We start from the raw sequence: 12,513 nt of genomic DNA on the forward strand, positions 1-12,513 counted from the left end.
CCACCTGAAGCCAATACCTCATCTCCTGTTTCTGCCCATCTCCCCTCCACCTGTGCCCTTGTCCATGTGTAGTGTGGGGGTAATGAGCTTGGTGTGAGGGGGAGGGTCTCAGGAGAACCAGACTAAGGGATGGATACTTAGATTCTGGCTCAACCTCCACACCCTACTTCCCAGTGAACATCAAGCCAGTTCCAGCCTGATTCGGGGCCTATCAGGAGGAAAGATGAAGCAATGTGTCCCTCCAACCCACTCGTCCCCAGATTACAAGACACAAGACCCATGTGGATTTGTCTAGTAGAATAGATTGTCGGAAGTACCCCAGAGGACCCTTCTCGGATCAGGAACCAATAATCCCCCATGGGACGAGGCCCCAGCATTCATGGTCACAGCATAGAACTTGGCCACCTCCTCATTGGCGTTGCCCTGGGCTGAGTCAAACCACATCTGGATGCAGCGGCCGCTCCCTCCACTGTAGTTACTGACCTTGAAGGAGTGGCCCCAGAGGCCTTCACAAAGGGCGGCTGGAGTGGGGAAGTAGGACTCAAAGGTGCGGCAGAGGGCCCCGGCCGGACACTCATTAATCCCTGAGGGAGGAGAACATAAGACCCTGAGCTTCTGGGCCAGACTGCACCCCTCCCAACCCTAAAGCCCCACTCCCACTCCTCATCTCATCTCCTCCCAGCCCTCACCTGAGGTCCAATTCCAGCCTTTGTGCCAGTTGCTTTTGCAGGTGTAGGAGGTGCGACAGTCCTCCCACCAGTGCTCACAGTCCTCTTTGCACAGGGGCACATTCAGGATGCGCTCTTTGCACCAGCTCTGGTTGACCTGAGTGGGGAGGAGACGGAACGCTCCTGTCAGCCACGTATCTCAGCAGCTTTATCCTCGAAGGGGACAGAGCTGTGGGAGGGGGCAGGGCGTCCACTACCCTCAGACCTGAATTCCTGGACCAAGCCCTCCCCGCAAGTGGCTGGCAGGCTCTGCCCTCTGCTGAGGTTAATGTTTTGTTTTTGTTTGTTTGTTTGTTTGTTTTATTTCTGAGACAGAGTCTCGCTCTGCTGCCCAGGCTGGAGTGCAGTGGCACGATCTCAGTTCACTACAACCTCCACCTCCCAGGTTCAAGCAATTCTCCTGCGTCAGCCTCCCGAGTAGCTGGGATTACAGGCACCCACCGCCACACCCGGCTAATTTTTGTATTCTAGTAGAGACAGGGTTTTGTCATGTTGGCTAGGCTGGTCTCAAACTCCTGACCTCAGGTAATCCACCTGTCTCGGCCTCCCAAAGTGCTGGGATTACAGGCATAAGCCACTGCACCCAGCTATGAAGTTCACGTTTGTGGGAATGGCAGTCATACCTGCCGGATCCAGGGCCCCAGGTTGGGTGAGCACTCATAGAGACAGGTGTCCTGGATAAAGTGGCGCTTGCAGGCAGGCTCCATCTTACCACAGTGGTCCCAGTTAAAGTTGTAGAGGCGGGAGGTGTACTTGTGCAGCTCCTGGCTGGTGTTGGCCATGCAGCAGGCATTCTTCTAGGGACTGCACTGGGTGGGGAAGACACAGGACTAAGTCCCTCCCCACCACAGCCATCTCCTCCATATTCTGGCTCCTCTGCCCCAGGTAGGTCAGAGAAATACTTCCTGGGGAGGGCCCTTGAGGAGCCCCCACCTGGGGACAGAGGCAATTACAATATTGGTGCATTTTTCCCCCATTTATTTATTTATTTATTTATTTATTTATTTATTTATTTGAGACAGGTCTCTCTCTGTTGCACATGCTGGAGTGCTGTGGTGCGATTATAGCTCACTGTAGCCTCAACATCCTGTGCTCAAGCAAACCTCCCACCGCAGCCTTCCGAGTAGCTGGGATTCAGGCCCATGCCACCACACCTGACTGTTTTTAAAATATTTTTGTAGAGACAAATAGGATCTAACTAAACTAAAGAGCTTCTGCACAGCAAAAGAAACTACCATCAGAGTGAAAAGGCAACCTAGAGAATGGGAGAAAATTTGTGCAATCTACTCATCTGACAAAAGGCTAATATCCAGAATCTACAAAGAACTTAAACAAATTTACAAGAAAAAGATCAAACAACCCCTTCAAAAAGTGGGCAAAGGATATGAACAGACACTTCTCAAAAGAAGACATTTATGCAGCCAACAGACACATGAAAAAATGCTCATCATCACTGGCCATCAGATAAATGCAAATCAAAACCACAATGAGATACCATCTCACACCAGTTAGAATGGCAATCATTAAAAAGTCAGGAAACAACAGGTGCTGGAGAGGATGTGGAGAAATAGGAACACTTTTACACTGTTGGTGGGACTGTAAACTAGTTCAGACATTGTGGAAGACAGTGTGGTGATTCCTCAAGGATCTAGAACTAGAGATATCATTTGACCCAGCCATCCCATTTCTGGGTATATACCCAAAGGATTACAAATCATGCTGCTATAAAGACACATGCACACGTATGTTTTGCGGCACTATTCACAATAGCAAAGACTTGGAACCAACCCAAATGTCCATCATTGATAGACTAGGAAAATGTGGCACATATACACCATGGAATCATATGCAGCCATAAAAAAGGATGAGTTCATGTCCTTTGTAGGGACGTGGATGAAGCTGGAAAACATCATTCTGAGCAAACTATCGCAAGGACAGAAAACCAAACACCGCATGTTCTCACTCATAGATGGGAATTGAGCAATGAGAACACTCGGACACAGGGCGGGAAACATCACACACTGAGGCCTGTGGTGGGGTGCGGGGCTGGGGGAGGGACAGCATTAGGAGATATACCTAATGTAAATGACAAGTTAATGGGTGCAGCACACCAATATGGCACATGTACACATATGTAACAAACCTGCACATTGTGCACATGTACCCCAGAACTTAAAGTATAATAATTTTAAAAAAAAGAGAGATAGGGTCTCACTATGGTTCCCAGGCTAGTCTCAAACTCCTGGGCTCAAGCAATCCTCTCATCTCAGCTTCCCAAAGTGCTAAGATTACAGATGTAAGCCATCATGCCTGGCCAATATTGGCTTTTAACGGAGCATAATGGAGGGGAGCCACTCTCTGGGAGAGTAATTATTGTTTGTACAGTTCTTAATGGTTGAAAAAGTTATTTCATGTTATTCAGCTTATTTATATTATCCATTTTGCATCCAGCCAATATTAACTGAGTGCTTATTAGACATCAGGCACTGTGCTAGGTCCTAGGAACATCCCAGTGAACAAAGCAAGTAACATCTCTACCCTCACGGAGGGTATGGTTTTAGTGGGTGGGTGGGCTGTGTGTACAGGGAAGACAAAGAACACTCGGGCATAGAACACGGTAGGTGCAAAGTCCCCAAGGCTTTTGCACTTTATCCTTTTAACAACCCAGTATGGATCCTTACCCCCATTTTTACGTTTCAGTAAGCTACACCTGTGGTATACAGTAGGGTTAAGATTTAACTCAGGACAGGGAGGAGAGGAACCTGGCCCAGGTTGTGCGGGAGGGTGGAGGTCAAGGAGCCGGTCTGGTTTTCCCAGGGTCTGGAAATCCGGGCAAGGAGACTCCAAATAGATCCTGAGAGTCGTGGGTGAACAGAGGAGCTGTAGCCTGCATCCGGACTTGACTAAATGTGGGAAAGGCCATCCTAGAAAGGTAAATACGAGGCAGGCAAGACAAGCAGAAATGGTGGAGGTTTCTCTTTGGAAATCACTCTAGGCCAGGACTCAGAAAACCTGAGAAATCATGAGTCAATTGCATAAAATTTCTGGGATGAGCCCTCGCACCTAGGGTCAAGTGATGGGAGAGTCATGACAGGTCTGAGCACCCAGGAGAAACAACAGGGAAATCCATGGGAGTCGAGCCAGATCTACCCATCTCCCACACCCTGGCCGACACCCAGTGCCGGCCTGACTTCACACTTGCTTTTCCTTGGATGTCCCAACTCTTGGTCTTCCCGCAAGACCCTTGCACATCATGGGTCTTGGGGATTGGCAGACATGGGTTTTGCCAGTCAGGGTCAGGGGTTTCTGCCTCTGAAAGGAGTTACTGAATATAATGAAAAGTACTCCCTGGTTATAGAAGTGGCTCAACAAATATCACTCTTATATAGTTCATGGCCCTGAGCATGATAATCATCTGTATCTCTCAAAGTCTACATCTGCAACATTTCTTGGCAAAGAGTAGATGCTCTAGAAGGTTCTGAAAAGCAAATGAAGTGGTGGGCACAGAGTTTCCGTTTCAGTTTTGGTGGATGAAAGAGGTCAGAAGATGGATGGTGGTGATGGTTGCACAACCACATGAGCATACTTAATACCACTGAACCATACAGTTAAAAACGGCTCAAATGGAGAACTTCTTTTATTTATTTATTTATTTTAAATTTTACTCCGATTTAAAAATAAGCAAATGGAATGTTGGGAACGACTCAGATGTCATGCGGCTTCCAGGCTGTCCTCTCTTTGCTTTAGCCCTCGGAGCCTGTCCATACCACAGTGTCTCCCTGGGCACATACCCCAGCCCTCTGGGAATGTGAACCCTTCTAGAGAGCAGACCAGGAGACCAGAGGAATGAAATACAGGCACTCTCCTGAGCTTGAAATTCAAACTGGAGCTCATACTCCCGGAGCTGCCTCAGTGGCCTTACCTGTGGCATGGGGGTCCTGGCCTCCCCTCCCCTTCCTTGTGGGCAGTGGCACTGCTGGTTGTGGCCACACTGGACCCGCCATTGCTTGTGCCATCACCCTCTGACCTGTGTGCATGCTGTCCTCTGCCAGGCTGCCCTTCCCTGCTTTTTCCTTCTGGAAAACTCTTACTCATCTTCCCAGGCCAAGGCCAATGGCCTCTTGACTGGGAAGTCTCCCCAGCATATCGGATTGGTTGCTGTCTCTTCAGTACCTAATGGGGGTGGAAACCTGGCCTGTTTGTACATATAGGCTGCACCATGACCATGATGGCCCAGTTCCTCTTCTACTGTGCCACTGAGCTCTGTGGGCTGGCACATAATTAAGGCTGGGAAAAGTATGGCCAATCCCTCTCCTCAGTTTCCAGTTGTACCTGCACCCTCTGTAGGCCTATTTCCTCATTTGCATAAGTACAGACCACAGTGCACCCACCCTGCCCTTTGGGCATATTCACTGACATGGCCTGAGTGAAAGCACATGGCTCATAGGCTCACAGTAAGTGTTAGGTATGTGGTTCCTTCATTACTGTAGATTTGGTGACCTCCCAGGGGAGGCCCTCCAGGATCACAGCAGCCATCTTCCTGTCTTCATCACCTTCCACAGCTGACCTCTCCACCCCATTAACTTTTCTCTGTCAAAGGCAGCTGTCTCCCCTGCCGCAGACCCCACTTTATCCTCCTGGCCATACAGCTCGTCCTCGGGACTGGGCTGTGCCTTGTGTTGCTTGGCGTTCATGCAGACGTTGAGCAGGTCCATCCTGGCCCGCGCATTCCTGGGCTGGGCACTCCCCACAGTGGTCACCAAAGCCAGAAACAGCAGCTGCATCATCTGCCAGGCCATGTCCATCTATTCCTGCCAGAAAGCCACAGTCAGAGGTGGACAAGGCCTGAGGGAGGGGCAGCAGCCACGAGAGTCTGTACTGTCTCCCTCCCAAGCCCAGATCTCTGCCCTCCCCACCCTGCATCCACCACAGGGCAGCTGAGCCAAGAAATGCAGGATGTGTAGAGGTGAGAGGGAGCCCTTCCCTGACCTGGAGGCAGGACCCTCCTCCTGCTTCCCACCAACAGCACTCTAGGTCCAGGCTCTGGCACCAGCTTGCTCTGTGATCACTTAGGGAGCCACCGCCCTTATGGACTTCCCCTCTTGGATTTCTCCAGTGTTTTATGCAATTCCTCTCAAATTTGCACAAGGAGGAACCACAGGTGGTGGCCTGCTGATGCAGGAGTGAGACTCTAGACAGCCTCAGGCTTCTGCTTCCTCAGCCCGTCCTCTTACCCCAGGGCAGCTGAGGTTTAGATGCCCAGGGAAGCTGAGATGGGGACAGCAAAGGCCATGGAGCTGTCAGCTATTGTTCATGGTCCCAGAGCAGATGCTGTGGGAGGCAAGGGGATGGGGGCAATCGCACCTCACCACTCACCCCTCCTGGGTCTTGGGAAATTACCCAGGCAGAAGCAGGCTCAGAAGTTGGGGGAGGCCAACAGGTCAGTGGCAAATGGAGGAGGGGGCTGAGCAAGAACAGATAGTGGTTGGTCAGTGGAGGCAAAGACAGCAGAGAGCCCAGCCTCCCAGGAGATGCGGAGGTGCTATCTTGCCTCCCATCTCTCATCCCCACTTTCCCTCTGTCCTGCTGCAGGGCCTTACCTCTGTTCTCAGCCCACCTGGGAAGGTGGAGTCTCTCCCACCTCCCCACCTAATTTATAACCCCATCCTGCCTGCTTGGTTAGACCCTCTGTTAAGGAAGGTGCACAAGGCTTTGTCTAGGAGACAGCTCAATTGTCTTTCAATAAGGACCCAGTTAAATTATGGTACATCTACCCCATGGAATTTAATGTGGTAACAAAGAAAGAGAAAGCTCCTGATGTACAAATATGGAAAAACCTCCATGTGGAAGAAGGAAGGTGCAGAAGAATGCTATGTAAAAAAGAAAAAATTCTGTGTAAAAAAGGAGGAGTCAGAATATCTGTGTTTGCAGGAGAAAATGCTGAAAAGGTATGAAAAGAAATCAATAAGGTGATCATCTGGGGGAAGAAGACAGCATCAGGGATGCGAACTTTCACTGAAAGCCTTTCTTTGTTGTTTCGATTTTTGGACCAGGCAAAGTTATACCTTATTGAAATATGTATAGGTATGTGTGTATGTATACATAAATATGCAAAATAAGAAGTGAAAATACAAAGACACAGAATGATTTATCTGACTTAATAATAGTTATGTAAATTCCAGTAACACTAGAATGTACACAACGATGGTACATTTAAGTTAAGGATACTACACATGTGTTTGCCAAAGTATGAACATAAGGTCACTGAGTGTTCTGGTCTCTGGGTATACATCTGGTCAAATTCTATGCATTTACACCACATATATCCCATTTCTGTGCACAAATGGTAGCATACTGTTCTATACTTTGCTTTTCTGGGTAGTTTCAGTATACATTTATGCTTTTGACAAAAACCAAAAACCTCATGAACCGAAGCTACCCACACTTGCTCTTTTGAGTATTGTCGTATGTCCATTTCAGGCTGCTGAAAAAGACATACCCGAGACTGAGCAATTTACAAAAGAAAGAGGTTCATTGGACTTACAATTCCACATGACTGGGGAGACCTCACAATCATGGCAGAAGGCAAGGAGGAGCAAGTCACATCTTATGTGGATGGCAGCAGGCAAAGAGAGAGCTCGTGCAGAGAAACTCCTGTTTTAAAAACCACCAGATCTTGCGAAATCCATTCACTCTCACAAGAACATGGGAAAGACCCACCCCCATGATTCAGTCATCTCCCACTGGGTCCCTCCCACAACATGAGTGAATTATGAGAGCTACAAGATGAGATTTGGGTGGGGACACAGAGCCAAACCGTATCATTCCACCCCTGTCCCCTCCCAAATCTCATATCTTCACATTTCAAAAGCAATCATGCCTTCCCAACAGTCCCCCAAAGTCTCAACTCATTTCAGAATTAACTCAGAAGTCCACAGTCCAAAATCTCAGCCGAGACAAGGCAAGACCCTTCTGCCTATGAGCCTGTAAAATCAGAAGCAAGTACCTGGGGGTACAGGCATTGGGTAAATACAACCACTCCAAATGGGAGAAATTAGCCAAAACAGAGGGGCTACAGGCCCCTGCAAGTCCCAAATCCAGCAGGGCAGTCAAATCTTAAAGCTCCAAAGTGATCTCCTTTGACTCCATCTCTCATATCCAGGTCACACTAATGTAAGAGGTGGGTTCCCATGGTCTTGGGCAGCTCTGCCTCTGTGGCTTTTCAGGGTACAGCCTCCCTCCCAGTTGCTTTCACAGGCTGGCATTGACAGTCTGCAGCTTTTCCAGGCAAACAGTGCAAGCTGTCAGTGGATCTACCATTCTGGGGGCTAGAGGACAATGGCCCTCTTCTCACAGCTCCCCTAGGCAGCAACCCAGTAGGGAGTCTGTGTGGGGGCTCCAATCCCACATTTCCCTTCCGTCTGCTCTAGCAGAGGTTCTCCGTGAGCACCCCACTCCTGCAGCAAACTTCTGCCTGGGCATCCAGGCATTTCCATACATCTTCTGAAATCTAGGTGGAGGTTCTGAAATCCTAATTCTTGACTTCTGTGCACTTGCAAGCTCAACACCACGTGGAAGCTGCGAAGGATTGGGGCTTCCACCCTCTGCAGCCATGGCCTAAGCTCTACATTGGCCTCTTTCAGCCATGGCTGGAGCAGCTGGGACATAAGGCACCAAGTCCCTAGGCTACACACAGCACAGGGACCCTGGGACTGGCCCATGAAACCGTTTCTCCTTGACCTCTGGGCCTGTGATGGGAGGGGCTGCCAAGAAGACCTCTGACATGCCCTGGAGACATTTTCCCCATTGTGTTGTGGGTCAATGTTCCTCTTGTTACTTATGCACATTTCTGTAGCTGGCTTGAATTTCTCCTCAGAAAATGGGCTTTTCTTTCCTATTGCATTGTCAGGCTGCAAAGTTTCTGAACGTTTATTCTCTGTTTCCCTTATCAAACTGAATGCCTTTAACCACACCCAAGTCACCCCTTGAATGCTTTGCTGCTTAGAAATTTCTTCTGCAGCCAGGCGTGGTGGTTCATGCCTGTAATTCCAACACTTTGGGAGGCTGAGTTGGGTGGATCATCTGAGGTCAGGAGTTTGAGACGAGCCTGGCCAACGTGGTGAAACCCTGTCCCTTCTAAAATACAAAAATTAGCCAGGCATGGTGGTGAGAAAAGAGAGAGACCCTCTCATATTGTTTTATATTCAGGACCTGTTTTAAGAAAAAAACAATGAAGTAAAACCAAAGACAGGCAGCCCGGTGCCAGGCCCGGAACCAGGCCCGGGTCTGCCTGGCCTAAACCCAGTAGTTAAAAATCAACTCATGACTTAGAAACCGATGTTCCTGACATTGTACAGAAGAACACTGTGAAACTCCCGGCCCTGTTCTGTTTCTCTCTGACCACCGGTGCATGCAACCCCTGTCACATACCCCCGGCTTGCTCAAATCAATCATGACCCTTTCATGTGAAATCTTTAGTGTTGTGAGCCCTTGAAAGGGACAGAAATTGTGCACTCCAGGAGCTCGGATTTTAAGGCAGTAGCTTGCCGATGCTCCCAGCTGAATAAAGCCCTTCCTTCTACAACTTGGTGTCTGAGAGGTTTTGTCTGCGGCTCATCCTGCTACATTTCTTGGTTCCTTGACCAGGAAGTGAGGTAACTGACGGACAGCTGAGGCAGCCCCTTAGGTGGCTTAGGCCTGCCCTGTGAGCATCCCTGCGGGGGACTCTGGCCAGCCTGAGTGACGCGATCCGAAGAGCGCTCCCGGGTAGGCAATTGTCCCGGTGGAGCGCCACACCAGAGCAGCACGTAGCAGGCACCCGCGGAGGATTAACAGTGGCTGAACACCGGGAAGGAACTGGCACTTGGAGTCCAGACATCTGAAACTTGGTAAGACTAGTCTTTGGAATTTGCCCCACTCCATTCGAGTGGAAGCGTGGCCTGATCACCAGCGGTGTGCCTGTATTGGCACTTTTGTTCTGGTTTTGACTTGACTTGACTTGGTAAGACTAGTCTTTGGAAGTTGCCCCACTCCATTTGAGTGGAAGTGTTGCCTGATCACCCACGGTGTCCTTGTATCTGCACTTTTGTTCTGGTTTTGGCTTGACTTGAATTGCTGGATACTTTGGTTTTGGTTTTGACTTGGCTTAAATTTCTTGATACTTGGATTTTGAATTTCGTGATATTCTGATTTTGGTTTGGTATAAACGATAACAGTGTGTGTGTGTGCCCTCTTTACCCGTTCTTTTTTTGTGGTGAGTGTGTGTGGTATGAGTGTGGTATTTTGTCTTGAGAAAACATGGGTCAGGTGCAAAATTAGCCCATCCCACTAGGAACTATGTTGAAAAATTTTAAGAAAGAAAAAAAAAGTGGGGGAGGCAGAATTTATATAAAAAGAATGTTATATGGTAAATTCTTGTCCCAAAATAAATTAACTGGTTATTTTTTAGAAAAATATTTGTAATAAGTCAGAAAGTTGAGACATGTCAAAAAAATTGTCTGCAATAGTCGTAAAAGAAAAAATACTATAAAAAAAGTTTATGCAAAACAATGTTATATAATTTAAAAGTAATAAAGCCTCCTGAGTACTCTTGTAAAAACAGTTTATGTGCAAGGTGTAAAAAAAAGTAAAATATACCTTTAGTAAAAAAATTATAAAGAGATATAAGAATGTGGATTTTTACCTATATTAAAAAGTCAAAAAATTATTGTTTTGAAAGTTTAGGCAAGTTTTAAGATGTCAATTGTAAAGAAAATTCTGTGTGTAAACATATTAGCTAAAGTTAAAAAGGTATCATCCAGTTTTTCTGTGAACTGGACGTTAAAGTAAAAATGCAACAGGTTTTTCTTAAAATATCAACTTGCTCTTTAACAAAAATTATAAAAGATTGAAAAGAGTCTATAAAATCTTACCTTATGGTCAAACTAAAAAGTTGGATAAATATGTCTACAAGGTTTTATTAAAATTGAGATTAACGTTAATAACACACGAATATAAAGGTAAAATTTAACTTATCTGGTATAAAAATCATACAAAAAGCATTATTAAATATAAAATGGTGTTTAGCTTTTTTTGGTCTAAAAACTATTAAAAATAGGTGCCAAAGAAAACATTCATTTTACTAGAAGATTATATAAGTTAAAGACTTAAAACAAACTTTGGCAATTAAGACAGCACACCAAGATGCAAATGCCTGGTTGAAATGGATCAAATATTCCATCTGCACATTGAACAAAAGCAATTATTATGCTTGTGCACATATCAGGCCAGAGGCCCTGATTGTCCCCCTTCCACTAAGGTGGTCCTCCAGTCGACCAGGCGTGGGCTGCATGGTAGCTCTTTTCCAGGATTCTACAGTCTGGAGTATTAAATCATGCCAGGCTCTCTCTGCTATATCCCAAGGTCCCTGCAGGTCAGTCCCAAGAGCCATCCAGCTTCTGTCTCCCAACACTAAGTTCACTTCGTGTCTCTCACAGCAAGGAGGAGACTTAGCATTCCTTGGAGACCTGAAGGGATGCAGTGAACTTAAGAATTTTCAAGAGCTTATCAATCAGTCAGCCCTTGTTCATCCCCAAGAGGATGTGTGGTGGTATTGTGGTGGACCTTTACTGGGCACTCTGCCAAATAACTAGAGTGGCACTTGTGCTTTAGTCCATTTGGCTATCCCTTTCACCTTGGCATTTCATCAACCAGAGGAAGAAAAAAAAAAAAAAGATAAGACATTGTAAAACGAGAGAAGCCCCTTATGGGTCTTTCAACCCTCACATCTATTTAGATACAATTAGCACCCTGCAAGGAATACCAGATCAATTTAAAGCTTGAAATCAAATAGTTACAGGATTTAAGTCAATATTTTGGTAGATGACAGTCAATAAAAATGTAGATTAAATAAACTACATCTATTACAACCAACAGCAACGAGTTTTTCATGAGTTAAAAAGAAAAACTCATGTCGGCCCCAGCTCTGAGGCTACCTGACCTGTCAAAACTCTTTACACTCTATGTGTCAAAAAAAAAAAAAAGAAATGAAAAATGGCAGTTGGAGTTTTAACCCAGACTGTAGAGCCCTGGCCAAGGCCAGTGGCCTATCTCTCAAAACAACTAGATGAGATTTCCAAAGGCTGGCCCCATGTCCAAGGGCCCTGGCAGCAACACCCTGTTAGCACAAGAAGCAGATAAGCTAACTCTTAGGCAAAACCTAAACATAAAGTCCCCCCATGGTGTGGTGATTTTAATAAATACCAAAGGACACCATTAGCTAATAAATGTTAGACTAACTAGATGCCAAAGCTTGCTCTATAAAAATCCCCACATAACCATTGAAGTTTGCAACACCCTAAACCTGCCACCTTGCTGCTGGTATCAAAGAGCCCAGTTAAACATAACTGTGTAAAAGTATTGGACTCAGTTTATTCTAGTAGGCCTAACCTCCGAGACCATCCTTAAACATCAGTAGACTGGGAGCTGTACGTGGATGGGAGCAGCTTTGCTAACCCCTGCAAAGTGACTCTGAAAAAGACGACAAGCCCTGTTCCAGTCACACCCGGAAGCTGACTGGTCCACGCACGGCCAAAGCATGAGGAAACTCATCACAGGACTCATTTTCCTTAAAATTTGGACTTGTACAGTAAGGACTTCAACTGACCTTCCTCAAACTGAGGGCTGTTCCCAGTATATACATCAAGTCACTGAGGTAGGACAAAAGATTGCTACAGTCCTATTATTTTATGGTTATTATAAGTGTACCAGGAATCTGAAAGAAACTTGTTTGTATAATGACACCTAG

General features: G+C 46.6%; 1 pseudogene; it reads right to left on the minus strand.

The window, feature by feature from the left end:
* Nucleotides 1–291: 291 nt before the first annotated feature.
* On the minus strand, nucleotides 292–6,444 carry LOC104665209 (annotated as a pseudogene).
* Between the last annotated feature and the right edge of the window lie 6,069 nt (nucleotides 6,445–12,513).

Source organism: Rhinopithecus roxellana, chromosome 15 (genome assembly GCF_007565055.1).
Source record: "Rhinopithecus roxellana isolate Shanxi Qingling chromosome 15, ASM756505v1, whole genome shotgun sequence".
Taxonomy (NCBI): Eukaryota; Metazoa; Chordata; class Mammalia; order Primates; family Cercopithecidae; genus Rhinopithecus; species Rhinopithecus roxellana.